The 27,552-nt window shown below is 47.8% G+C and overlaps 13 non-coding genes and 1 pseudogene across 13 annotated transcripts; all 14 read right to left on the bottom strand.

The window, feature by feature from the left end:
- Positions 1-203: 203 nt before the first annotated feature.
- Positions 204-394, bottom strand: LOC142267348 (U2 spliceosomal RNA). Its single transcript, XR_012733253.1, has one exon. It is a non-coding gene; the product is annotated as a U2 spliceosomal RNA (small nuclear RNA).
- A 1,387-nt stretch (positions 395-1,781) lies between these two features.
- LOC142267447 (U2 spliceosomal RNA) lies at positions 1,782-1,974 on the bottom strand. Its single transcript, XR_012733341.1, has one exon. It is a non-coding gene; the product is annotated as a U2 spliceosomal RNA (small nuclear RNA).
- A 2,189-nt stretch (positions 1,975-4,163) lies between these two features.
- LOC142267446 (U2 spliceosomal RNA) lies at positions 4,164-4,356 on the bottom strand. Its single transcript, XR_012733340.1, has one exon. It is a non-coding gene; the product is annotated as a U2 spliceosomal RNA (small nuclear RNA).
- A 2,189-nt stretch (positions 4,357-6,545) lies between these two features.
- Positions 6,546-6,736, bottom strand: LOC142267347 (U2 spliceosomal RNA). Its single transcript, XR_012733252.1, has one exon. It is a non-coding gene; the product is annotated as a U2 spliceosomal RNA (small nuclear RNA).
- A 1,387-nt stretch (positions 6,737-8,123) lies between these two features.
- On the bottom strand, positions 8,124-8,314 carry LOC142267346 (U2 spliceosomal RNA). Its single transcript, XR_012733251.1, has one exon. It is a non-coding gene; the product is annotated as a U2 spliceosomal RNA (small nuclear RNA).
- Positions 8,315-9,701: 1,387 nt separating this feature from the next.
- Positions 9,702-9,897, bottom strand: LOC142267478 (U2 spliceosomal RNA). Its single transcript, XR_012733369.1, has one exon. It is a non-coding gene; the product is annotated as a U2 spliceosomal RNA (small nuclear RNA).
- Positions 9,898-12,082: 2,185 nt separating this feature from the next.
- LOC142267445 (U2 spliceosomal RNA) lies at positions 12,083-12,275 on the bottom strand. Its single transcript, XR_012733339.1, has one exon. It is a non-coding gene; the product is annotated as a U2 spliceosomal RNA (small nuclear RNA).
- A 2,189-nt stretch (positions 12,276-14,464) lies between these two features.
- Positions 14,465-14,657, bottom strand: LOC142267444 (U2 spliceosomal RNA). The gene has a single exon (XR_012733338.1). It is a non-coding gene; the product is annotated as a U2 spliceosomal RNA (small nuclear RNA).
- A 2,189-nt stretch (positions 14,658-16,846) lies between these two features.
- Positions 16,847-17,037, bottom strand: LOC142267409 (U2 spliceosomal RNA). Its single transcript, XR_012733308.1, has one exon. It is a non-coding gene; the product is annotated as a U2 spliceosomal RNA (small nuclear RNA).
- A 1,387-nt stretch (positions 17,038-18,424) lies between these two features.
- LOC142267443 (U2 spliceosomal RNA) lies at positions 18,425-18,617 on the bottom strand. The gene has a single exon (XR_012733337.1). It is a non-coding gene; the product is annotated as a U2 spliceosomal RNA (small nuclear RNA).
- A 2,188-nt stretch (positions 18,618-20,805) lies between these two features.
- LOC142267345 (U2 spliceosomal RNA) lies at positions 20,806-20,996 on the bottom strand. Its single transcript, XR_012733250.1, has one exon. It is a non-coding gene; the product is annotated as a U2 spliceosomal RNA (small nuclear RNA).
- A 1,387-nt stretch (positions 20,997-22,383) lies between these two features.
- Positions 22,384-22,595, bottom strand: LOC142267502 (U2 spliceosomal RNA; annotated as a pseudogene).
- A 1,602-nt stretch (positions 22,596-24,197) lies between these two features.
- On the bottom strand, positions 24,198-24,390 carry LOC142267442 (U2 spliceosomal RNA). The gene has a single exon (XR_012733336.1). It is a non-coding gene; the product is annotated as a U2 spliceosomal RNA (small nuclear RNA).
- Positions 24,391-26,579: 2,189 nt separating this feature from the next.
- LOC142267344 (U2 spliceosomal RNA) lies at positions 26,580-26,770 on the bottom strand. Its single transcript, XR_012733249.1, has one exon. It is a non-coding gene; the product is annotated as a U2 spliceosomal RNA (small nuclear RNA).
- Positions 26,771-27,552: the final 782 nt, after the last annotated feature.

The raw sequence follows: 27,552 nt of genomic DNA, 5'->3' as shown, positions 1-27,552 counted from the left end.
GTCAGGTTGAGTGGTGATGAGTTTGCTATTTGGATGAATAAAGAAAGTCAAAAGTGTGAAAGATAAAAAACAAAAGGAGGAAGTGTGAAAAGTGAATGGGCCAAATTGAGGTGCATATGAAGACGTATGCTTTCTTCCAATTCATTAAATCGGGCTAATATGAATCAGGTGAATTGAGTTCTGCTTTTGGAAACTGGGTTAAGAAGGGGTGCACCGTTCCTGGAGGTACTGCAATACCAGGTCAATGCGTGGAGTGGACAGAGCAAGCTCTTTTTCCATCTCCCTGTTCTAAAAATCCATTTAATATATGGTCCCCAGATAGGGGACGTATCAGATATTAAACTGATAAGAACAGATACTACACTTGATCTTAGCCAAAAGGCCGAGAAGCGATAACCAGAATTGGTTTGGGCCTCGAGTGGCACCCTGGCCTATGCCGGACACATCTTAGGGAGAGAGAGCGAGAGGGAGACAAACCCACGCCTACACAAGACATTTTGTCACCCAAGCCAACCCTTGAAAAGGCTGCTTTGCAGAGCAAAAACAAGAAGAATGGTGCGTTTTGCAGCCGCCGCCCACTGCAATGAATCTGAATAACTCCTCCTTTAGGGCGCAAGCAACTCCCCTCCCCCTTGCAGTCTTTCCAATTCACGATACAAAAAGACGGACAGGACAGGTTGCCTGACTTTCCGTCACTGCCACCCTTTGCCATCCTTACCCGTAGAAAGCCCTTTCATCATCCCCAAACCCTAATCTTTTCCCTTTCCTTCCCAGCCCCCAAACCCTGCCCTCTGTACCTTTCTCACCACCCGCTTCCCTTCTCCTGTCATCCCCCTACCACCCGGGAAAAAAAGAGATTGCCCCCTCCTTCCACTAGCCCACCCTCCCACCCAAAGAACAACTTCTTCTGCGCAGCTTGTTTTCTAGGCAGCAGCGCTATTGTGATGTCATCGGGGGGCATTGTGACAAGCCGCCAGTGTTCCGTCTCTTCATGTTGTGCACAGTTCAAACGGAAAATACATCAACAGGCAGACTACAGAAAAGCTTACTATCAAAGGTTAGAGGGGGGCTTTCTCAGAGGGCTTTTTACAGTTTTTCTATTCCCAATTAGCCGTTTAAGTGTACTTATTGAAAGTAGTAATTCTTTCATAGGCCGCCCTTTCTTAGTATTTGACGTTCCTTATATTGCGGTATGAGGCTTCGCAGTAGGTTGCAAACATTCATCACCCATGACTGTCCCCAATTGAGCTCAGAAGCTCAATGTCTATCATGACCTCTCTTTTAGAATGTCCAAGAGCAAGCAAACTATTCCTCCAGGAGAGGGCGCCAACAGACTACTAAAGAGATCATCATTACTCAAAGAAAACCCCAAAAACCAATGCATGATAGGAATAAACAGGTAACTTTCTTTGGAGTGGAAGCGGAGAGATCGCACCAGATGCCAATTCTAGATCTTATCACACCTGTGGTCACTGCAGCAGCAGGTGAATCCACTTTGTCCAAAAGGGATCTATTCCATTCAATTGCAAATGATCTAGATAAGACAGAGAACTGCAGCACGGGGACATAGCCGAGTTGGTCAGGTTGAGTGGTGATGAGTTTGCTATTTGGATGAATAAAGAAAGTCAAAAGTGTGAAAGATAAAAAACAAAAGGAGGAAGTGTGAAAAGTGAATGGGCCAAATTGAGGTGCATATGAAGACGTATGCTTTCTTCCAATTCATTAAATCGGGCTAATATGAATCAGGTGAATTGAGTTCTGCTTTTGGAAACTGGGTTAAGAAGGGGTGCACCGTTCCTGGAGGTACTGCAATACCAGGTCAATGCGTGGAGTGGACAGAGCAAGCTCTTTTTCCATCTCCCTGTTCTAAAAATCCATTTAATATATGGTCCCCAGATAGGGGACGTATCAGATATTAAACTGATAAGAACAGATTTTTGATTTAATGAAGCTTTCCAAAGCACCACAAAAAATGCATGACCGAAGTCACACCAAAAACAGTGCAAAGGCTAGGATTCGTGTGGACCCCACCGTGAGGAGAGGGTCCCCAAAAATCAACCCCGTCCCTCCGAGCCAGAAGGCCACAGCAAGGGTCAGGGATCTTCGGTGCTCTCCCAAGCCGAAGCCTGGTTGAGCCTTGTCGTTGCTCCCAGCGTCCACCCAGGCATCTTACCCAAGTGGAGTAGAGAGCTACTAGTTGTTGGTTTCGCAGCCGAAACTGCCCGGACCGTCAACCGGTGTTGGTTTCTCAGCCCAAGGCTAACCGGACCTCCAACCGGGTGTTGGTTTCTCAGCCGAAGCTGACCCAGACCTCCAACCGGGTGTTGGTTTCTCAGCCGAAGCTGACCCAGACCTCCAACCGGGTGTTAGTTTCTCAGCCCAAAGCTGACCAGACCTCCGACCGGGATTATAAAAATTTCCCTTCCTAGCCAGAAGGCCGGGATAGGGTAATATGCTCAAAAAGTATGAAAAGGCAAGGTACGGTGTGCTACAGAGCCCAAGGCTTGCCGGGGTCCCAAGCCAGCAAGCTCAGACTCACTCCAGGGTCGTCAGTCCTGGGGCACGTTGTACCATAGCCCCCCACCCTTACTCAGTCTAATAGCCTCGATCCTGGTAGGGCCATGTTTTCCTCTAGATGAATATACTATCCACCCAGAGTACTAGCAAGCGCAACCTTCCAGTGTGCATTGTATCATTGTACTAAGGTGGCCTGGAGCTTAAACCACCTCTTCGAACAACACTACACTTGATCTTAGCCAAAAGGCCGAGAAGCGATAACCAGAATTGGTTTGGGCCTCGAGTGGCACCCTGGCCTATGCCGGACACATCTTAGGGAGAGAGAGCGAGAGGGAGACAAACCCACGCCTACACAAGACATTTTGTCACCCAAGCCAACCCTTGAAAAGGCTGCTTTGCAGAGCAAAAACAAGAAGAATGGTGCGTTTTGCAGCCGCCGCCCACTGCAATGAATCTGAATAACTCCTCCTTTAGGGCGCAAGCAACTCCCCTCCCCCTTGCAGTCTTTCCAATTCACGATACAAAAAGACGGACAGGACAGGTTGCCTGACTTTCCGTCACTGCCACCCTTTGCCATCCTTACCCGTAGAAAGCCCTTTCATCATCCCCAAACCCTAATCTTTTCCCTTTCCTTCCCAGCCCCCAAACCCTGCCCTCTGTACCTTTCTCACCACCCGCTTCCCTTCTCCTGTCATCCCCCTACCACCCGGGAAAAAAAGAGATTGCCCCCTCCTTCCACTAGCCCACCCTCCCACCCAAAGAACAACTTCTTCTGCGCAGCTTGTTTTCTAGGCAGCAGCGCTATTGTGATGTCATCGGGGGGCATTGTGACAAGCCGCCAGTGTTCCGTCTCTTCATGTTGTGCACAGTTCAAACGGAAAATACATCAACAGGCAGACTACAGAAAAGCTTACTATCAAAGGTTAGAGGGGGGCTTTCTCAGAGGGCTTTTTACAGTTTTTCTATTCCCAATTAGCCGTTTAAGTGTACTTATTGAAAGTAGTAATTCTTTCATAGGCCGCCCTTTCTTAGTATTTGACGTTCCTTATATTGCGGTATGAGGCTTCGCAGTAGGTTGCAAACATTCATCACCCATGACTGTCCCCAATTGAGCTCAGAAGCTCAATGTCTATCATGACCTCTCTTTTAGAATGTCCAAGAGCAAGCAAACTATTCCTCCAGGAGAGGGCGCCAACAGACTACTAAAGAGATCATCATTACTCAAAGAAAACCCCAAAAACCAATGCATGATAGGAATAAACAGGTAACTTTCTTTGGAGTGGAAGCGGAGAGATCGCACCAGATGCCAATTCTAGATCTTATCACACCTGTGGTCACTGCAGCAGCAGGTGAATCCACTTTGTCCAAAAGGGATCTATTCCATTCAATTGCAAATGATCTAGATAAGACAGAGAACTGCAGCACGGGGACATAGCCGAGTTGGTCAGGTTGAGTGGTGATGAGTTTGCTATTTGGATGAATAAAGAAAGTCAAAAGTGTGAAAGATAAAAAACAAAAGGAGGAAGTGTGAAAAGTGAATGGGCCAAATTGAGGTGCATATGAAGACGTATGCTTTCTTCCAATTCATTAAATCGGGCTAATATGAATCAGGTGAATTGAGTTCTGCTTTTGGAAACTGGGTTAAGAAGGGGTGCACCGTTCCTGGAGGTACTGCAATACCAGGTCAATGCGTGGAGTGGACAGAGCAAGCTCTTTTTCCATCTCCCTGTTCTAAAAATCCATTTAATATATGGTCCCCAGATAGGGGACGTATCAGATATTAAACTGATAAGAACAGATTTTTGATTTAATGAAGCTTTCCAAAGCACCACAAAAAATGCATGACCGAAGTCACACCAAAAACAGTGCAAAGGCTAGGATTCGTGTGGACCCCACCGTGAGGAGAGGGTCCCCAAAAATCAACCCCGTCCCTCCGAGCCAGAAGGCCACAGCAAGGGTCAGGGATCTTCGGTGCTCTCCCAAGCCGAAGCCTGGTTGAGCCTTGTCGTTGCTCCCAGCGTCCACCCAGGCATCTTACCCAAGTGGAGTAGAGAGCTACTAGTTGTTGGTTTCGCAGCCGAAACTGCCCGGACCGTCAACCGGTGTTGGTTTCTCAGCCCAAGGCTAACCGGACCTCCAACCGGGTGTTGGTTTCTCAGCCGAAGCTGACCCAGACCTCCAACCGGGTGTTGGTTTCTCAGCCGAAGCTGACCCAGACCTCCAACCGGGTGTTAGTTTCTCAGCCCAAAGCTGACCAGACCTCCGACCGGGATTATAAAAATTTCCCTTCCTAGCCAGAAGGCCGGGATAGGGTAATATGCTCAAAAAGTATGAAAAGGCAAGGTACGGTGTGCTACAGAGCCCAAGGCTTGCCGGGGTCCCAAGCCAGCAAGCTCAGACTCACTCCAGGGTCGTCAGTCCTGGGGCACGTTGTACCATAGCCCCCCACCCTTACTCAGTCTAATAGCCTCGATCCTGGTAGGGCCATGTTTTCCTCTAGATGAATATACTATCCACCCAGAGTACTAGCAAGCGCAACCTTCCAGTGTGCATTGTATCATTGTACTAAGGTGGCCTGGAGCTTAAACCACCTCTTCGAACAACACTACACTTGATCTTAGCCAAAAGGCCGAGAAGCGATAACCAGAATTGGTTTGGGCCTCGAGTGGCACCCTGGCCTATGCCGGACACATCTTAGGGAGAGAGAGCGAGAGGGAGACAAACCCACGCCTACACAAGACATTTTGTCACCCAAACCAACCCTTGAAAAGGCTGCTTTGCAGAGCAAAAACAAGAAGAATGGTGCGTTTTGCAGCCGCCGCCCACTGCAATGAATCTGAATAACTCCTCCTTTAGGGCGCAAGCAACTCCCCTCCCCCTTGCAGTCTTTCCAATTCACGATACAAAAAGACGGACAGGACAGGTTGCCTGACTTTCCGTCACTGCCACCCTTTGCCATCCTTACCCGTAGAAAGCCCTTTCATCATCCCCAAACCCTAATCTTTTCCCTTTCCTTCCCAGCCCCCAAACCCTGCCCTCTGTACCTTTCTCACCACCCGCTTCCCTTCTCCTGTCATCCCCCTACCACCCGGGAAAAAAAGAGATTGCCCCCTCCTTCCACTAGCCCACCCTCCCACCCAAAGAACAACTTCTTCTGCGCAGCTTGTTTTCTAGGCAGCAGCGCTATTGTGATGTCATCGGGGGGCATTGTGACAAGCCGCCAGTGTTCCGTCTCTTCATGTTGTGCACAGTTCAAACGGAAAATACATCAACAGGCAGACTACAGAAAAGCTTACTATCAAAGGTTAGAGGGGGGCTTTCTCAGAGGGCTTTTTACAGTTTTTCTATTCCCAATTAGCCGTTTAAGTGTACTTATTGAAAGTAGTAATTCTTTCATAGGCCGCCCTTTCTTAGTATTTGACGTTCCTTATATTGCGGTATGAGGCTTCGCAGTAGGTTGCAAACATTCATCACCCATGACTGTCCCCAATTGAGCTCAGAAGCTCAATGTCTATCATGACCTCTCTTTTAGAATGTCCAAGAGCAAGCAAACTATTCCTCCAGGAGAGGGCGCCAACAGACTACTAAAGAGATCATCATTACTCAAAGAAAACCCCAAAAACCAATGCATGATAGGAATAAACAGGTAACTTTCTTTGGAGTGGAAGCAGAGAGATCGCACCAGATGCCAATTCTAGATCTTATCACACCTGTGGTCACTGCAGCAGCAGGTGAATCCACTTTGTCCAAAAGGGATCTATTCCATTCAATTGCAAATGATCTAGATAAGACAGAGAACTGCAGCACGGGGACATAGCCGAGTTGGTCAGGTTGAGTGGTGATGAGTTTGCTATTTGGATGAATAAAGAAAGTCAAAAGTGTGAAAGATAAAAAACAAAAGGAGGAAGTGTGAAAAGTGAATGGGCCAAATTGAGGTGCATATGAAGACGTATGCTTTCTTCCAATTCATTAAATCGGGCTAATATGAATCAGGTGAATTGAGTTCTGCTTTTGGAAACTGGGTTAAGAAGGGGTGCACCGTTCCTGGAGGTACTGCAATACCAGGTCAATGCGTGGAGTGGACAGAGCAAGCTCTTTTTCCATCTCCCTGTTCTAAAAATCCATTTAATATATGGTCCCCAGATAGGGGACGTATCAGATATTAAACTGATAAGAACAGATACTACACTTGATCTTAGCCAAAAGGCCGAGAAGCGATAACCAGAATTGGTTTGGGCCTCGAGTGGCACCCTGGCCTATGCCGGACACATCTTAGGGAGAGAGAGCGAGAGGGAGACAAACCCACGCCTACACAAGACATTTTGTCACCCAAGCCAACCCTTGAAAAGGCTGCTTTGCAGAGCAAAAACAAGAAGAATGGTGCGTTTTGCAGCCGCCGCCCACTGCAATGAATCTGAATAACTCCTCCTTTAGGGCGCAAGCAACTCCCCTCCCCCTTGCAGTCTTTCCAATTCACGATACAAAAAGACGGACAGGACAGGTTGCCTGACTTTCCGTCACTGCCACCCTTTGCCATCCTTACCCGTAGAAAGCCCTTTCATCATCCCCAAACCCTAATCTTTTCCCTTTCCTTCCCAGCCCCCAAACCCTGCCCTCTGTACCTTTCTCACCACCCGCTTCCCTTCTCCTGTCATCCCCCTACCACCCGGGAAAAAAAGAGATTGCCCCCTCCTTCCACTAGCCCACCCTCCCACCCAAAGAACAACTTCTTCTGCGCAGCTTGTTTTCTAGGCAGCAGCGCTATTGTGATGTCATCGGGGGGCATTGTGACAAGCCGCCAGTGTTCCGTCTCTTCATGTTGTGCACAGTTCAAACGGAAAATACATCAACAGGCAGACTACAGAAAAGCTTACTATCAAAGGTTAGAGGGGGGCTTTCTCAGAGGGCTTTTTACAGTTTTTCTATTCCCAATTAGCCGTTTAAGTGTACTTATTGAAAGTAGTAATTCTTTCATAGGCCGCCCTTTCTTAGTATTTGACGTTCCTTATATTGCGGTATGAGGCTTCGCAGTAGGTTGCAAACATTCATCACCCATGACTGTCCCCAATTGAGCTCAGAAGCTCAATGTCTATCATGACCTCTCTTTTAGAATGTCCAAGAGCAAGCAAACTATTCCTCCAGGAGAGGGCGCCAACAGACTACTAAAGAGATCATCATTACTCAAAGAAAACCCCAAAAACCAATGCATGATAGGAATAAACAGGTAACTTTCTTTGGAGTGGAAGCGGAGAGATCGCACCAGATGCCAATTCTAGATCTTATCACACCTGTGGTCACTGCAGCAGCAGGTGAATCCACTTTGTCCAAAAGGGATCTATTCCATTCAATTGCAAATGATCTAGATAAGACAGAGAACTGCAGCACGGGGACATAGCCGAGTTGGTCAGGTTGAGTGGTGATGAGTTTGCTATTTGGATGAATAAAGAAAGTCAAAAGTGTGAAAGATAAAAAACAAAAGGAGGAAGTGTGAAAAGTGAATGGGCCAAATTGAGGTGCATATGAAGACGTATGCTTTCTTCCAATTCATTAAATCGGGCTAATATGAATCAGGTGAATTGAGTTCTGCTTTTGGAAACTGGGTTAAGAAGGGGTGCACCGTTCCTGGAGGTACTGCAATACCAGGTCAATGCGTGGAGTGGACAGAGCAAGCTCTTTTTCCATCTCCCTGTTCTAAAAATCCATTTAATATATGGTCCCCAGATAGGGGACGTATCAGATATTAAACTGATAAGAACAGATACTACACTTGATCTTAGCCAAAAGGCCGAGAAGCGATAACCAGAATTGGTTTGGGCCTCGAGTGGCACCCTGGCCTATGCCGGACACATCTTAGGGAGAGAGAGCGAGAGGGAGACAAACCCACGCCTACACAAGACATTTTGTCACCCAAGCCAACCCTTGAAAAGGCTGCTTTGCAGAGCAAAAACAAGAAGAATGGTGCGTTTTGCAGCCGCCGCCCACTGCAATGAATCTGAATAACTCCTCCTTTAGGGCGCAAGCAACTCCCCTCCCCCTTGCAGTCTTTCCAATTCACGATACAAAAAGACGGACAGGACAGGTTGCCTGACTTTCCGTCACTGCCACCCTTTGCCATCCTTACCCGTAGAAAGCCCTTTCATCATCCCCAAACCCTAATCTTTTCCCTTTCCTTCCCAGCCCCCAAACCCTGCCCTCTGTACCTTTCTCACCACCCGCTTCCCTTCTCCTGTCATCCCCCTACCACCCGGGAAAAAAAGAGATTGCCCCCTCCTTCCACTAGCCCACCCTCCCACCCAAAGAACAACTTCTTCTGCGCAGCTTGTTTTCTAGGCAGCAGCGCTATTGTGATGTCATCGGGGGGCATTGTGACAAGCCGCCAGTGTTCCGTCTCTTCATGTTGTGCACAGTTCAAACGGAAAATACATCAACAGGCAGACTACAGAAAAGCTTACTATCAAAGGTTAGAGGGGGGCTTTCTCAGAGGGCTTTTTACAGTTTTTCTATTCCCAATTAGCCGTTTAAGTGTACTTATTGAAAGTAGTAATTCTTTCATAGGCCGCCCTTTCTTAGTATTTGACGTTCCTTATATTGCGGTATGAGGCTTCGCAGTAGGTTGCAAACATTCATCACCCATGACTGTCCCCAATTGAGCTCAGAAGCTCAATGTCTATCATGACCTCTCTTTTAGAATGTCCAAGAGCAAGCAAACTATTCCTCCAGGAGAGGGCGCCAACAGACTACTAAAGAGATCATCATTACTCAAAGAAAACCCCAAAAACCAATGCATGATAGGAATAAACAGGTAACTTTCTTTGGAGTGGAAGCGGAGAGATCGCACCAGATGCCAATTCTAGATCTTATCACACCTGTGGTCACTGCAGCAGCAGGTGAATCCACTTTGTCCAAAAGGGATCTATTCCATTCAATTGCAAATGATCTAGATAAGACAGAGAACTGCAGCACGGGGACATAGCCGAGTTGGTCAGGTTGAGTGGTGATGAGTTTGCTATTTGGATGAATAAAGAAAGTCAAAAGTGTGAAAGATAAAAAACAAAAGGAGGAAGTGTGAAAAGTGAATGGGCCAAATTGAGGTGCATATGAAGACGTATGCTTTCTTCCAATTCATTAAATCGGGCTAATATGAATCAGGTGAATTGAGTTCTGCTTTTGGAAACTGGGTTAAGAAGGGGTGCACCGTTCCTGGAGGTACTGCAATACCAGGTCAATGCGTGGAGTGGACAGAGCAAGCTCTTTTTCCATCTCCCTGTTCTAAAAATCCATTTAATATATGGTCCCCAGATAGGGGACGTATCAGATATTAAACTGATAAGAACAGATTTTGATTTAATGAAGCTTTCCAAAGCACCACAAAAAATGCATGACCGAAGTCACACCAAAAACAGTGCAAAGGCTAGGATTCGTGTGGACCCCACCGTGAGGAGAGGGTCCCCAAAAATCAACCCCGTCCCTCCGAGCCAGAAGGCCACAGCAAGGGTCAGGGATCTTCGGTGCTCTCCCAAGCCGAAGCCTGGTTGAGCCTTGTCGTTGCTCCCAGCGTCCACCCAGGCATCTTACCCAAGTGGAGTAGAGAGCTACTAGTTGTTGGTTTCGCAGCCGAAACTGCCCGGACCGTCAACCGGTGTTGGTTTCTCAGCCCAAGGCTAACCGGACCTCCAACCGGGTGTTGGTTTCTCAGCCGAAGCTGACCCAGACCTCCAACCGGGTGTTGGTTTCTCAGCCGAAGCTGACCCAGACCTCCAACCGGGTGTTAGTTTCTCAGCCCAAAGCTGACCAGACCTCCGACCGGGATTATAAAAATTTCCCTTCCTAGCCAGAAGGCCGGGATAGGGTAATATGCTCAAAAAGTATGAAAAGGCAAGGTACGGTGTGCTACAGAGCCCAAGGCTTGCCGGGGTCCCAAGCCAGCAAGCTCAGACTCACTCCAGGGTCGTCAGTCCTGGTGCACGTTGTACCATAGCCCCCCACCCTTACTCAGTCTAATAGCCTCGATCCTGGTAGGGCCATGTTTTCCTCTAGATGAATATACTATCCACCCAGAGTACTAGCAAGCGCAACCTTCCAGTGTGCATTGTATCATTGTACTAAGGTGGCCTGGAGCTTAAACCACCTCTTCGAACAACACTACACTTGATCTTAGCCAAAAGGCCGAGAAGCGATAACCAGAATTGGTTTGGGCCTCGAGTGGCACCCTGGCCTATGCCGGACACATCTTAGGGAGAGAGAGCGAGAGGGAGACAAACCCACGCCTACACAAGACATTTTGTCACCCAAGCCAACCCTTGAAAAGGCTGCTTTGCAGAGCAAAAACAAGAAGAATGGTGCGTTTTGCAGCCGCCGCCCACTGCAATGAATCTGAATAACTCCTCCTTTAGGGCGCAAGCAACTCCCCTCCCCCTTGCAGTCTTTCCAATTCACGATACAAAAAGACGGACAGGACAGGTTGCCTGACTTTCCGTCACTGCCACCCTTTGCCATCCTTACCCGTAGAAAGCCCTTTCATCATCCCCAAACCCTAATCTTTTCCCTTTCCTTCCCAGCCCCCAAACCCTGCCCTCTGTACCTTTCTCACCACCCGCTTCCCTTCTCCTGTCATCCCCCTACCACCCGGGAAAAAAAGAGATTGCCCCCTCCTTCCACTAGCCCACCCTCCCACCCAAAGAACAACTTCTTCTGCGCAGCTTGTTTTCTAGGCAGCAGCGCTATTGTGATGTCATCGGGGGGCATTGTGACAAGCCGCCAGTGTTCCGTCTCTTCATGTTGTGCACAGTTCAAACGGAAAATACATCAACAGGCAGACTACAGAAAAGCTTACTATCAAAGGTTAGAGGGGGGCTTTCTCAGAGGGCTTTTTACAGTTTTTCTATTCCCAATTAGCCGTTTAAGTGTACTTATTGAAAGTAGTAATTCTTTCATAGGCCGCCCTTTCTTAGTATTTGACGTTCCTTATATTGCGGTATGAGGCTTCGCAGTAGGTTGCAAACATTCATCACCCATGACTGTCCCCAATTGAGCTCAGAAGCTCAATGTCTATCATGACCTCTCTTTTAGAATGTCCAAGAGCAAGCAAACTATTCCTCCAGGAGAGGGCGCCAACAGACTACTAAAGAGATCATCATTACTCAAAGAAAACCCCAAAAACCAATGCATGATAGGAATAAACAGGTAACTTTCTTTGGAGTGGAAGCGGAGAGATCGCACCAGATGCCAATTCTAGATCTTATCACACCTGTGGTCACTGCAGCAGCAGGTGAATCCACTTTGTCCAAAAGGGATCTATTCCATTCAATTGCAAATGATCTAGATAAGACAGAGAACTGCAGCACGGGGACATAGCCGAGTTGGTCAGGTTGAGTGGTGATGAGTTTGCTATTTGGATGAATAAAGAAAGTCAAAAGTGTGAAAGATAAAAAACAAAAGGAGGAAGTGTGAAAAGTGAATGGGCCAAATTGAGGTGCATATGAAGACGTATGCTTTCTTCCAATTCATTAAATCGGGCTAATATGAATCAGGTGAATTGAGTTCTGCTTTTGGAAACTGGGTTAAGAAGGGGTGCACCGTTCCTGGAGGTACTGCAATACCAGGTCAATGCGTGGAGTGGACAGAGCAAGCTCTTTTTCCATCTCCCTGTTCTAAAAATCCATTTAATATATGGTCCCCAGATAGGGGACGTATCAGATATTAAACTGATAAGAACAGATTTTTGATTTAATGAAGCTTTCCAAAGCACCACAAAAAATGCATGACCGAAGTCACACCAAAAACAGTGCAAAGGCTAGGATTCGTGTGGACCCCACCGTGAGGAGAGGGTCCCCAAAAATCAACCCCGTCCCTCCGAGCCAGAAGGCCACAGCAAGGGTCAGGGATCTTCGGTGCTCTCCCAAGCCGAAGCCTGGTTGAGCCTTGTCGTTGCTCCCAGCGTCCACCCAGGCATCTTACCCAAGTGGAGTAGAGAGCTACTAGTTGTTGGTTTCGCAGCCGAAACTGCCCGGACCGTCAACCGGTGTTGGTTTCTCAGCCCAAGGCTAACCGGACCTCCAACCGGGTGTTGGTTTCTCAGCCGAAGCTGACCCAGACCTCCAACCGGGTGTTGGTTTCTCAGCCGAAGCTGACCCAGACCTCCAACCGGGTGTTAGTTTCTCAGCCCAAAGCTGACCAGACCTCCGACCGGGATTATAAAAATTTCCCTTCCTAGCCAGAAGGCCGGGATAGGGTAATATGCTCAAAAAGTATGAAAAGGCAAGGTACGGTGTGCTACAGAGCCCAAGGCTTGCCGGGGTCCCAAGCCAGCAAGCTCAGACTCACTCCAGGGTCGTCAGTCCTGGGGCACGTTGTACCATAGCCCCCCACCCTTACTCAGTCTAATAGCCTCGATCCTGGTAGGGCCATGTTTTCCTCTAGATGAATATACTATCCACCCAGAGTACTAGCAAGCGCAACCTTCCAGTGTGCATTGTATCATTGTACTAAGGTGGCCTGGAGCTTAAACCACCTCTTCGAACAACACTACACTTGATCTTAGCCAAAAGGCCGAGAAGCGATAACCAGAATTGGTTTGGGCCTCGAGTGGCACCCTGGCCTATGCCGGACACATCTTAGGGAGAGAGAGCGAGAGGGAGACAAACCCACGCCTACACAAGACATTTTGTCACCCAAGCCAACCCTTGAAAAGGCTGCTTTGCAGAGCAAAAACAAGAAGAATGGTGCGTTTTGCAGCCGCCGCCCACTGCAATGAATCTGAATAACTCCTCCTTTAGGGCGCAAGCAACTCCCCTCCCCCTTGCAGTCTTTCCAATTCACGATACAAAAAGACGGACAGGACAGGTTGCCTGACTTTCCGTCACTGCCACCCTTTGCCATCCTTACCCGTAGAAAGCCCTTTCATCATCCCCAAACCCTAATCTTTTCCCTTTCCTTCCCAGCCCCCAAACCCTGCCCTCTGTACCTTTCTCACCACCCGCTTCCCTTCTCCTGTCATCCCCCTACCACCCGGGAAAAAAAGAGATTGCCCCCTCCTTCCACTAGCCCACCCTCCCACCCAAAGAACAACTTCTTCTGCGCAGCTTGTTTTCTAGGCAGCAGCGCTATTGTGATGTCATCGGGGGGCATTGTGACAAGCCGCCAGTGTTCCGTCTCTTCATGTTGTGCACAGTTCAAACGGAAAATACATCAACAGGCAGACTACAGAAAAGCTTACTATCAAAGGTTAGAGGGGGGCTTTCTCAGAGGGCTTTTTACAGTTTTTCTATTCCCAATTAGCCGTTTAAGTGTACTTATTGAAAGTAGTAATTCTTTCATAGGCCGCCCTTTCTTAGTATTTGACGTTCCTTATATTGCGGTATGAGGCTTCGCAGTAGGTTGCAAACATTCATCACCCATGACTGTCCCCAATTGAGCTCAGAAGCTCAATGTCTATCATGACCTCTCTTTTAGAATGTCCAAGAGCAAGCAAACTATTCCTCCAGGAGAGGGCGCCAACAGACTACTAAAGAGATCATCATTACTCAAAGAAAACCCCAAAAACCAATGCATGATAGGAATAAACAGGTAACTTTCTTTGGAGTGGAAGCGGAGAGATCGCACCAGATGCCAATTCTAGATCTTATCACACCTGTGGTCACTGCAGCAGCAGGTGAATCCACTTTGTCCAAAAGGGATCTATTCCATTCAATTGCAAATGATCTAGATAAGACAGAGAACTGCAGCACGGGGACATAGCCGAGTTGGTCAGGTTGAGTGGTGATGAGTTTGCTATTTGGATGAATAAAGAAAGTCAAAAGTGTGAAAGATAAAAAACAAAAGGAGGAAGTGTGAAAAGTGAATGGGCCAAATTGAGGTGCATATGAAGACGTATGCTTTCTTCCAATTCATTAAATCGGGCTAATATGAATCAGGTGAATTGAGTTCTGCTTTTGGAAACTGGGTTAAGAAGGGGTGCACCGTTCCTGGAGGTACTGCAATACCAGGTCAATGCGTGGAGTGGACAGAGCAAGCTCTTTTTCCATCTCCCTGTTCTAAAAATCCATTTAATATATGGTCCCCAGATAGGGGACGTATCAGATATTAAACTGATAAGAACAGATTTTTGATTTAATGAAGCTTTCCAAAGCACCACAAAAAATGCATGACCGAAGTCACACCAAAAACTGTGCAAAGGCTAGGATTCGTGTGGACCCCACCGTGAGGAGAGGGTCCCCAAAAATCAACCCCGTCCCTCCGAGCCAGAAGGCCACAGCAAGGGTCAGGGATCTTCGGTGCTCTCCCAAGCCGAAGCCTGGTTGAGCCTTGTCGTTGCTCCCAGCGTCCACCCAGGCATCTTACCCAAGTGGAGTAGAGAGCTACTAGTTGTTGGTTTCGCAGCCGAAACTGCCCGGACCGTCAACCGGTGTTGGTTTCTCAGCCCAAGGCTAACCGGACCTCCAACCGGGTGTTGGTTTCTCAGCCGAAGCTGACCCAGACCTCCAACCGGGTGTTGGTTTCTCAGCCGAAGCTGACCCAGACCTCCAACCGGGTGTTAGTTTCTCAGCCCAAAGCTGACCAGACCTCCGACCGGGATTATAAAAATTTCCCTTCCTAGCCAGAAGGCCGGGATAGGGTAATATGCTCAAAAAGTATGAAAAGGCAAGGTACGGTGTGCTACAGAGCCCAAGGCTTGCCGGGGTCCCAAGCCAGCAAGCTCAGACTCACTCCAGGGTCGTCAGTCCTGGGGCACGTTGTACCATAGCCCCCCACCCTTACTCAGTCTAATAGCCTCGATCCTGGTAGGGCCATGTTTTCCTCTAGATGAATATACTATCCACCCAGAGTACTAGCAAGCGCAACCTTCCAGTGTGCATTGTATCATTGTACTAAGGTGGCCTGGAGCTTAAACCACCTCTTCGAACAACACTACACTTGATCTTAGCCAAAAGGCCGAGAAGCGATAACCAGAATTGGTTTGGGCCTCGAGTGGCACCCTGGCCTATGCCGGACACATCTTAGGGAGAGAGAGCGAGAGGGAGACAAACCCACGCCTACACAAGACATTTTGTCACCCAAGCCAACCCTTGAAAAGGCTGCTTTGCAGAGCAAAAACAAGAAGAATGGTGCGTTTTGCAGCCGCCGCCCACTGCAATGAATCTGAATAACTCCTCCTTTAGGGCGCAAGCAACTCCCCTCCCCCTTGCAGTCTTTCCAATTCACGATACAAAAAGACGGACAGGACAGGTTGCCTGACTTTCCGTCACTGCCACCCTTTGCCATCCTTACCCGTAGAAAGCCCTTTCATCATCCCCAAACCCTAATCTTTTCCCTTTCCTTCCCAGCCCCCAAACCCTGCCCTCTGTACCTTTCTCACCACCCGCTTCCCTTCTCCTGTCATCCCCCTACCACCCGGGAAAAAAAGAGATTGCCCCCTCCTTCCACTAGCCCACCCTCCCACCCAAAGAACAACTTCTTCTGCGCAGCTTGTTTTCTAGGCAGCAGCGCTATTGTGATGTCATCGGGGGGCATTGTGACAAGCCGCCAGTGTTCCGTCTCTTCATGTTGTGCACAGTTCAAACGGAAAATACATCAACAGGCAGACTACAGAAAAGCTTACTATCAAAGGTTAGAGGGGGGCTTTCTCAGAGGGCTTTTTACAGTTTTTCTATTCCCAATTAGCCGTTTAAGTGTACTTATTGAAAGTAGTAATTCTTTCATAGGCCGCCCTTTCTTAGTATTTGACGTTCCTTATATTGCGGTATGAGGCTTCGCAGTAGGTTGCAAACATTCATCACCCATGACTGTCCCCAATTGAGCTCAGAAGCTCAATGTCTATCATGACCTCTCTTTTAGAATGTCCAAGAGCAAGCAAACTATTCCTCCAGGAGAGGGCGCCAACAGACTACTAAAGAGATCATCATTACTCAAAGAAAACCCCAAAATCCAATGCATGATAGGAATAAACAGGTAACTTTCTTTGGAGTGGAAGCGGAGAGATCGCACCAGATGCCAATTCTAGATCTTATCACACCTGTGGTCACTGCAGCAGCAGGTGAATCCACTTTGTCCAAAAGGGATCTATTCCATTCAATTGCAAATGATCTAGATAAGACAGAGAACTGCAGCACGGGGACATAGCCGAGTTGGTCAGGTTGAGTGGTGATGAGTTTGCTATTTGGATGAATAAAGAAAGTCAAAAGTGTGAAAGATAAAAAACAAAAGGAGGAAGTGTGAAAAGTGAATGGGCCAAATTGAGGTGCATATGAAGACGTATGCTTTCTTCCAATTCATTAAATCGGGCTAATATGAATCAGGTGAATTGAGTTCTGCTTTTGGAAACTGGGTTAAGAAGGGGTGCACCGTTCCTGGAGTTACTGCAATACCAGGTCAATGCGTGGAGTGGACAGAGCAAGCTCTTTTTCCATCTCCCTGTTCTAAAAATCCATTTAATATATGGTCCCCAGATAGGGGACGTATCAGATATTAAACTGATAAGAACAGATACTACACTTGATCTTAGCCAAAAGGCCGAGAAGCGATAACCAGAATTGGTTTGGGCCTCGAGTGGCACCCTGGCCTATGCCGGACACATCTTAGGGAGAGAGAGCGAGAGGGAGACAAACCCACGCCTACACAAGACATTTTGTCACCCAAGCCAACCCTTGAAAAGGCTGCTTTGCAGAGCAAAAACAAGAAGAATGGTGCGTTTTGCAGCCGCCGCCCACTGCAATGAATCTGAATAACTCCTCCTTTAGGGCGCAAGCAACTCCCCTCCCCCTTGCAGTCTTTCCAATTCACGATACAAAAAGACGGACAGGACAGGTTGCCTGACTTTCCGTCACTGCCACCCTTTGCCATCCTTACCCGTAGAAAGCCCTTTCATCATCCCCAAACCCTAATCTTTTCCCTTTCCTTCCCAGCCCCCAAACCCTGCCCTCTGTACCTTTCTCACCACCCGCTTCCCTTCTCCTGTCATCCCCCTACCACCCGGGAAAAAAAGAGATTGCCCCCTCCTTCCACTAGCCCACCCTCCCACCCAAAGAACAACTTCTTCTGCGCAGCTTGTTTTCTAGGCAGCAGCGCTATTGTGATGTCATCGGGGGGCATTGTGACAAGCCGCCAGTGTTCCGTCTCTTCATGTTGTGCACAGTTCAAACGGAAAATACATCAACAGGCAGACTACAGAAAAGCTTACTATCAAAGGTTAGAGGGGGGCTTTCTCAGAGGGCTTTTTACAGTTTTTCTATTCCCAATTAGCCGTTTAAGTGTACTTATTGAAAGTAGTAATTCTTTCATAGGCCGCCCTTTCTTAGTATTTGACGTTCCTTATATTGCGGTATGAGGCTTCGCAGTAGGTTGCAAACATTCATCACCCATGACTGTCCCCAATTGAGCTCAGAAGCTCAATGTCTATCATGACCTCTCTTTTAGAATGTCCAAGAGCAAGCAAACTATTCCTCCAGGAGAGGGCGCCAACAGACTACTAAAGAGATCATCATTACTCAAAGAAAACCCCAAAAACCAATGCATGATAGGAATAAACAGGTAACTTTCTTTGGAGTGGAAGCGGAGAGATCGCACCAGATGCCAATTCTAGATCTTATCACACCTGTGGTCACTGCAGCAGCAGGTGAATCCACTTTGTCCAAAAGGGATCTATTCCATTCAATTGCAAATGATCTAGATAAGACAGAGAACTGCAGCACGGGGACATAGCCGAGTTGGTCAGGTTGAGTGGTGATGAGTTTGCTATTTGGATGAATAAAGAAAGTCAAAAGTGTGAAAGATAAAAAACAAAAGGAGGAAGTGTGAAAAGTGAATGGGCCAAATTGAGGTGCATATGAAGACGTATGCTTTCTTCCAATTCATTAAATCGGGCTAATATGAATCAGGTGAATTGAGTTCTGCTTTTGGAAACTGGGTTAAGAAGGGGTGCACCGTTCCTGGAGGTACTGCAATACCAGGTCAATGCGTGGAGTGGACAGAGCAAGCTCTTTTTCCATCTCCCTGTTCTAAAAATCCATTTAATATATGGTCCCCAGATAGGGGACGTATCAGATATTAAACTGATAAGAACAGATTTTTGATTTAATGAAGCTTTCCAAAGCACCACAAAAAATGCATGACCGAAGTCACACCAAAAACAGTGCAAAGGCTAGGATTCGTGTGGACCCCACCGTGAGGAGAGGGTCCCCAAAAATCAACCCCGTCCCTCCGAGCCAGAAGGCCACAGCAAGGGTCAGGGATCTTCGGTGCTCTCCCAAGCCGAAGCCTGGTTGAGCCTTGTCGTTGCTCCCAGCGTCCACCCAGGCATCTTACCCAAGTGGAGTAGAGAGCTACTAGTTGTTGGTTTCGCAGCCGAAACTGCCCGGACCGTCAACCGGTGTTGGTTTCTCAGCCCAAGGCTAACCGGACCTCCAACCGGGTGTTGGTTTCTCAGCCGAAGCTGACCCAGACCTCCAACCGGGTGTTGGTTTCTCAGCCGAAGCTGACCCAGACCTCCAACCGGGTGTTAGTTTCTCAGCCCAAAGCTGACCAGACCTCCGACCGGGATTATAAAAATTTCCCTTCCTAGCCAGAAGGCCGGGATAGGGTAATATGCTCAAAAAGTATGAAAAGGCAAGGTACGGTGTGCTACAGAGCCCAAGGCTTGCCGGGGTCCCAAGCCAGCAAGCTCAGACTCACTCCAGGGTCGTCAGTCCTGGGGCACGTTGTACCATAGCCCCCCACCCTTACTCAGTCTAATAGCCTCGATCCTGGTAGGGCCATGTTTTCCTCTAGATGAATATACTATCCACCCAGAGTACTAGCAAGCGCAACCTTCCAGTGTGCATTGTATCATTGTACTAAGGTGGCCTGGAGCTTAAACCACCTCTTCGAACAACACTACACTTGATCTTAGCCAAAAGGCCGAGAAGCGATAACCAGAATTGGTTTGGGCCTCGAGTGGCACCCTGGCCTATGCCGGACACATCTTAGGGAGAGAGAGCGAGAGGGAGACAAACCCACGCCTACACAAGACATTTTGTCACCCAAGCCAACCCTTGAAAAGGCTGCTTTGCAGAGCAAAAACAAGAAGAATGGTGCGTTTTGCAGCCGCCGCCCACTGCAATGAATCTGAATAACTCCTCCTTTAGGGCGCAAGCAACTCCCCTCCCCCTTGCAGTCTTTCCAATTCACGATACAAAAAGACGGACAGGACAGGTTGCCTGACTTTCCGTCACTGCCACCCTTTGCCATCCTTACCCGTAGAAAGCCCTTTCATCATCCCCAAACCCTAATCTTTTCCCTTTCCTTCCCAGCCCCCAAACCCTGCCCTCTGTACCTTTCTCACCACCCGCTTCCCTTCTCCTGTCATCCCCCTACCACCCGGGAAAAAAAGAGATTGCCCCCTCCTTCCACTAGCCCACCCTCCCACCCAAAGAACAACTTCTTCTGCGCAGCTTGTTTTCTAGGCAGCAGCGCTATTGTGATGTCATCGGGGGGCATTGTGACAAGCCGCCAGTGTTCCGTCTCTTCATGTTGTGCACAGTTCAAACGGAAAATACATCAACAGGCAGACTACAGAAAAGCTTACTATCAAAGGTTAGAGGGGGCTTTCTCAGAGGGCTTTTTACAGTTTTTCTATTCCCAATTAGCCGTTTAAGTGTACTTATTGAAAGTAGTAATTCTTTCATAGGCCGCCCTTTCTTAGTATTTGACGTTCCTTATATTGCGGTATGAGGCTTCGCAGTAGGTTGCAAACATTCATCACCCATGACTGTCCCCAATTGAGCTCAGAAGCTCAATGTCTATCATGACCTCTCTTTTAGAATGTCCAAGAGCAAGCAAACTATTCCTCCAGGAGAGGGCGCCAACAGACTACTAAAGAGATCATCATTACTCAAAGAAAACCCCAAAAACCAATGCATGATAGGAATAAACAGGTAACTTTCTTTGGAGTGGAAGCGGAGAGATCGCACCAGATGCCAATTCTAGATCTTATCACACCTGTGGTCACTGCAGCAGCAGGTGAATCCACTTTGTCCAAAAGGGATCTATTCCATTCAATTGCAAATGATCTAGATAAGACAGAGAACTGCAGCACGGGGACATAGCCGAGTTGGTCAGGTTGAGTGGTGATGAGTTTGCTATTTGGATGAATAAAGAAAGTCAAAAGTGTGAAAGATAAAAAACAAAAGGAGGAAGTGTGAAAAGTGAATGGGCCAAATTGAGGTGCATATGAAGACGTATGCTTTCTTCCAATTCATTAAATCGGGCTAATATGAATCAGGTGAATTGAGTTCTGCTTTTGGAAACTGGGTTAAGAAGGGGTGCACCGTTCCTGGAGGTACTGCAATACCAGGTCAATGCGTGGAGTGGACAGAGCAAGCTCTTTTTCCATCTCCCTGTTCTAAAAATCCATTTAATATATGGTCCCCAGATAGGGGACGTATCAGATATTAAACTGATAAGAACAGATACTACACTTGATCTTAGCCAAAAGGCCGAGAAGCGATAACCAGAATTGGTTTGGGCCTCGAGTGGCACCCTGGCCTATGCCGGACACATCTTAGGGAGAGAGAGCGAGAGGGAGACAAACCCACGCCTACACAAGACATTTTGTCACCCAAGCCAACCCTTGAAAAGGCTGCTTTGCAGAGCAAAAACAAGAAGAATGGTGCGTTTTGCAGCCGCCGCCCACTGCAATGAATCTGAATAACTCCTCCTTTAGGGCGCAAGCAACTCCCCTCCCCCTTGCAGTCTTTCCAATTCACGATACAAAAAGACGGACAGGACAGGTTGCCTGACTTTCCGTCACTGCCACCCTTTGCCATCCTTACCCGTAGAAAGCCCTTTCATCATCCCCAAACCCTAATCTTTTCCCTTTCCTTCCCAGCCCCCAAACCCTGCCCTCTGTACCTTTCTCACCACCCGCTTCCCTTCTCCTGTCATCCCCCTACCACCCGGGAAAAAAAGAGATTGCCCCCTCCTTCCACTAGCCCACCCTCCCACCCAAAGAACAACTTCTTCTGCGCAGCTTGTTTTCTAGGCAGCAGCGCTATTGTGATGTCATCGGGGGGCATTGTGACAAGCCGCCAGTGTTCCGTCTCTTCATGTTGTGCACAGTTCAAACGGAAAATACATCAACAGGCAGACTACAGAAAAGCTTACTATCAAAGGTTAGAGGGGGGCTTTCTCAGAGGGCTTTTTACAGTTTTTCTATTCCCAATTAGCCGTTTAAGTGTACTTATTGAAAGTAGTAATTCTTTCATAGGCCGCCCTTTCTTAGTATTTGACGTTCCTTATATTGCGGTATGAGGCTTCGCAGTAGGTTGCAAACATTCATCACCCATGACTGTCCCCAATTGAGCTCAGAAGCTCAATGTCTATCATGACCTCTCTTTTAGAATGTCCAAGAGCAAGCAAACTATTCCTCCAGGAGAGGGCGCCAACAGACTACTAAAGAGATCATCATTACTCAAAGAAAACCCCAAAAACCAATGCATGATAGGAATAAACAGGTAACTTTCTTTGGAGTGGAAGCGGAGAGATCGCACCAGATGCCAATTCTAGATCTTATCACACCTGTGGTCACTGCAGCAGCAGGTGAATCCACTTTGTCCAAAAGGGATCTATTCCATTCAATTGCAAATGATCTAGATAAGACAGAGAACTGCAGCACGGGGACATAGCCGAGTTGGTCAGGTTGAGTGGTGATGAGTTTGCTATTTGGATGAATAAAGAAAGTCAAAAGTGTGAAAGATAAAAAACAAAAGGAGGAAGTGTGAAAAGTGAATGGGCCAAATTGAGGTGCATATGAAGACGTATGCTTTCTTCCAATTCATTAAATCGGGCTAATATGAATCAGGTGAATTGAGTTCTGCTTTTGGAAACTGGGTTAAGAAGGGGTGCACCGTTCCTGGAGGTACTGCAATACCAGGTCAATGCGTGGAGTGGACAGAGCAAGCTCTTTTTCCATCTCCCTGTTCTAAAAATCCATTTAATATATGGTCCCCAGATAGGGGACGTATCAGATATTAAACTGATAAGAACAGATTTTTTTTTTTTTTTTTTTTTTTTTTAGATTTCATCCGCAATTTTCAGAATCAAGGTAGCCCCGAAGGCCAGCAGGCCACCACACAAAAGCGCAGTGCCTGGGTGATCGCCTCCCGAGCCCAGGAACCCCCCGCCACAAGGGGACGTAAGCACCAAAAGGCGCAACAATCCCCGAGGCCAGCGGTTGTGCAAGCCCGGACCCCTCCCAGCCAAGACCAAGGCAAACCCAATGAAGGGACTACACTTGATCTTAGCCAAAAGGCCGAGAAGCGATAACCAGAATTGGTTTGGGCCTCGAGTGGCACCCTGGCCTATGCCGGACACATCTTAGGGAGAGAGAGCGAGAGGGAGACAAACCCACGCCTACACAAGACATTTTGTCACCCAAGCCAACCCTTGAAAAGGCTGCTTTGCAGAGCAAAAACAAGAAGAATGGTGCGTTTTGCAGCCGCCGCCCACTGCAATGAATCTGAATAACTCCTCCTTTAGGGCGCAAGCAACTCCCCTCCCCCTTGCAGTCTTTCCAATTCACGATACAAAAAGACGGACAGGACAGGTTGCCTGACTTTCCGTCACTGCCACCCTTTGCCATCCTTACCCGTAGAAAGCCCTTTCATCATCCCCAAACCCTAATCTTTTCCCTTTCCTTCCCAGCCCCCAAACCCTGCCCTCTGTACCTTTCTCACCACCCGCTTCCCTTCTCCTGTCATCCCCCTACCACCCGGGAAAAAAAGAGATTGCCCCCTCCTTCCACTAGCCCACCCTCCCACCCAAAGAACAACTTCTTCTGCGCAGCTTGTTTTCTAGGCAGCAGCGCTATTGTGATGTCATCGGGGGGCATTGTGACAAGCCGCCAGTGTTCCGTCTCTTCATGTTGTGCACAGTTCAAACGGAAAATACATCAACAGGCAGACTACAGAAAAGCTTACTATCAAAGGTTAGAGGGGGGCTTTCTCAGAGGGCTTTTTACAGTTTTTCTATTCCCAATTAGCCGTTTAAGTGTACTTATTGAAAGTAGTAATTCTTTCATAGGCCGCCCTTTCTTAGTATTTGACATTCCTTATATTGCGGTATGAGGCTTCGCAGTAGGTTGCAAACATTCATCACCCATGACTGTCCCCAATTGAGCTCAGAAGCTCAATGTCTATCATGACCTCTCTTTTAGAATGTCCAAGAGCAAGCAAACTATTCCTCCAGGAGAGGGCGCCAACAGACTACTAAAGAGATCATCATTACTCAAAGAAAACCCCAAAAACCAATGCATGATAGGAATAAACAGGTAACTTTCTTTGGAGTGGAAGCGGAGAGATCGCACCAGATGCCAATTCTAGATCTTATCACACCTGTGGTCACTGCAGCAGCAGGTGAATCCACTTTGTCCAAAAGGGATCTATTCCATTCAATTGCAAATGATCTAGATAAGACAGAGAACTGCAGCACGGGGACATAGCCGAGTTGGTCAGGTTGAGTGGTGATGAGTTTGCTATTTGGATGAATAAAGAAAGTCAAAAGTGTGAAAGATAAAAAAAAAAAGGAGGAAGTGTGAAAAGTGAATGGGCCAAATTGAGGTGCATATGAAGACGTATGCTTTCTTCCAATTCATTAAATCGGGCTAATATGAATCAGGTGAATTGAGTTCTGCTTTTGGAAACTGGGTTAAGAAGGGGTGCACCGTTCCTGGAGGTACTGCAATACCAGGTCAATGCGTGGAGTGGACAGAGCAAGCTCTTTTTCCATCTCCCTGTTCTAAAAATCCATTTAATATATGGTCCCCAGATAGGGGACGTATCAGATATTAAACTGATAAGAACAGATTTTTGATTTAATGAAGCTTTCCAAAGCACCACAAAAAATGCATGACCGAAGTCACACCAAAAACAGTGCAAAGGCTAGGATTCGTGTGGACCCCACCGTGAGGAGAGGGTCCCCAAAAATCAACCCCGTCCCTCCGAGCCAGAAGGCCACAGCAAGGGTCAGGGATCTTCGGTGCTCTCCCAAGCCGAAGCCTGGTTGAGCCTTGTCGTTGCTCCCAGCGTCCACCCAGGCATCTTACCCAAGTGGAGTAGAGAGCTACTAGTTGTTGGTTTCGCAGCCGAAACTGCCCGGACCGTCAACCGGTGTTGGTTTCTCAGCCCAAGGCTAACCGGACCTCCAACCGGGTGTTGGTTTCTCAGCCGAAGCTGACCCAGACCTCCAACCGGGTGTTGGTTTCTCAGCCGAAGCTGACCCAGACCTCCAACCGGGTGTTAGTTTCTCAGCCCAAAGCTGACCAGACCTCCGACCGGGATTATAAAAATTTCCCTTCCTAGCCAGAAGGCCGGGATAGGGTAATATGCTCAAAAAGTATGAAAAGGCAAGGTACGGTGTGCTACAGAGCCCAAGGCTTGCCGGGGTCCCAAGCCAGCAAGCTCAGACTCACTCCAGGGTCGTCAGTCCTGGGGCACGTTGTACCATAGCCCCCCACCCTTACTCAGTCTAATAGCCTCGATCCTGGTAGGGCCATGTTTTCCTCTAGATGAATATACTATCCACCCAGAGTACTAGCAAGCGCAACCTTCCAGTGTGCATTGTATCATTGTACTAAGGTGGCCTGGAGCTTAAACCACCTCTTCGAACAACACTACACTTGATCTTAGCCAAAAGGCCGAGAAGCGATAACCAGAATTGGTTTGGGCCTCGAGTGGCACCCTGGCCTATGCCGGACACATCTTAGGGAGAGAGAGCGAGAGGGAGACAAACCCACGCCTACACAAGACATTTTGTCACCCAAGCCAACCCTTGAAAAGGCTGCTTTGCAGAGCAAAAACAAGAAGAATGGTGCGTTTTGCAGCCGCCGCCCACTGCAATGAATCTGAATAACTCCTCCTTTAGGGCGCAAGCAACTCCCCTCCCCCTTGCAGTCTTTCCAATTCACGATACAAAAAGACGGACAGGACAGGTTGCCTGACTTTCCGTCACTGCCACCCTTTGCCATCCTTACCCGTAGAAAGCCCTTTCATCATCCCCAAACCCTAATCTTTTCCCTTTCCTTCCCAGCCCCCAAACCCTGCCCTCTGTACCTTTCTCACCACCCGCTTCCCTTCTCCTGTCATCCCCCTACCACCCGGGAAAAAAAGAGATTGCCCCCTCCTTCCACTAGCCCACCCTCCCACCCAAAGAACAACTTCTTCTGCGCAGCTTGTTTTCTAGGCAGCAGCGCTATTGTGATGTCATCGGGGGGCATTGTGACAAGCCGCCAGTGTTCCGTCTCTTCATGTTGTGCACAGTTCAAACGGAAAATACATCAACAGGCAGACTACAGAAAAGCTTACTATCAAAGGTTAGAGGGGGGCTTTCTCAGAGGGCTTTTTACAGTTTTTCTATTCCCAATTAGCCGTTTAAGTGTACTTATTGAAAGTAGTAATTCTTTCATAGGCCGCCCTTTCTTAGTATTTGACGTTCCTTATATTGCGGTATGAGGCTTCGCAGTAGGTTGCAAACATTCATCACCCATGACTGTCCCCAATTGAGCTCAGAAGCTCAATGTCTATCATGACCTCTCTTTTAGAATGTCCAAGAGCAAGCAAACTATTCCTCCAGGAGAGGGCGCCAACAGACTACTAAAGAGATCATCATTACTCAAAGAAAACCCCAAAAACCAATGCATGATAGGAATAAACAGGTAACTTTCTTTGGAGTGGAAGCGGAGAGATCGCACCAGATGCCAATTCTAGATCTTATCACACCTGTGGTCACTGCAGCAGCAGGTGAATCCACTTTGTCCAAAAGGGATCTATTCCATTCAATTGCAAATGATCTAGATAAGACAGAGAACTGCAGCACGGGGACATAGCCGAGTTGGTCAGGTTGAGTGGTGATGAGTTTGCTATTTGGATGAATAAAGAAAGTCAAAAGTGTGAAAGATAAAAAACAAAAGGAGGAAGTGTGAAAAGTGAATGGGCCAAATTGAGGTGCATATGAAGACGTATGCTTTCTTCCAATTCATTAAATCGGGCTAATATGAATCAGGTGAATTGAGTTCTGCTTTTGGAAACTGGGTTAAGAAGGGGTGCACCGTTCCTGGAGGTACTGCAATACCAGGTCAATGCGTGGAGTGGACAGAGCAAGCTCTTTTTCCATCTCCCTGTTCTAAAAATCCATTTAATATATGGTCCCCAGATAGGGGACGTATCAGATATTAAACTGATAAGAACAGATACTACACTTGATCTTAGCCAAAAGGCCGAGAAGCGATAACCAGAATTGGTTTGGGCCTCGAGTGGCACCCTGGCCTATGCCGGACACATCTTAGGGAGAGAGAGCGAGAGGGAGACAAACCCACGCCTACACAAGACATTTTGTCACCCAAGCCAACCCTTGAAAAGGCTGCTTTGCAGAGCAAAAACAAGAAGAATGGTGCGTTTTGCAGCCGCCGCCCACTGCAATGAATCTGAATAACTCCTCCTTTAGGGCGCAAGCAACTCCCCTCCCCCTTGCAGTCTTTCCAATTCACGATACAAAAAGACGGACAGGACAGGTTGCCTGACTTTCCGTCACTGCCACCCTTTGCCATCCTTACCCGTAGAAAGCCCTTTCATCATCCCCAAACCCTAATCTTTTCCCTTTCCTTCCCAGCCCCCAAACCCTGCCCTCTGTACCTTTCTCACCACCCGCTTCCCTTCTCCTGTCATCCCCCTACCACCCGGGAAAAAAAGAGATTGCCCCCTCCTTCCACTAGCCCACCCTCCCACCCAAAGAACAACTTCTTCTGCGCAGCTTGTTTTCTAGGCAGCAGCGCTATTGTGATGTCATCGGGGGGCATTGTGACAAGCCGCCAGTGTTCCGTCTCTTCATGTTGTGCACAGTTCAAACGGAAAATACATCAACAGGCAGACTACAGAAAAGCTTACTATCAAAGGTTAGAGGGGGGCTTTCTCAGAGGGCTTTTTACAGTTTTTCTATTCCCAATTAGCCGTTTAAGTGTACTTATTGAAAGTAGTAATTCTTTCATAGGCCGCCCTTTCTTAGTATTTGACA

Source organism: Anomaloglossus baeobatrachus, unplaced genomic scaffold, assembly GCF_048569485.1.
Source record: "Anomaloglossus baeobatrachus isolate aAnoBae1 unplaced genomic scaffold, aAnoBae1.hap1 Scaffold_295, whole genome shotgun sequence".
Taxonomy (NCBI): Eukaryota; Metazoa; Chordata; class Amphibia; order Anura; family Aromobatidae; genus Anomaloglossus; species Anomaloglossus baeobatrachus.
Note: the sequence above shows the minus strand (reverse complement) of the source record. Positions and strands in the feature narration are given on the sequence as shown.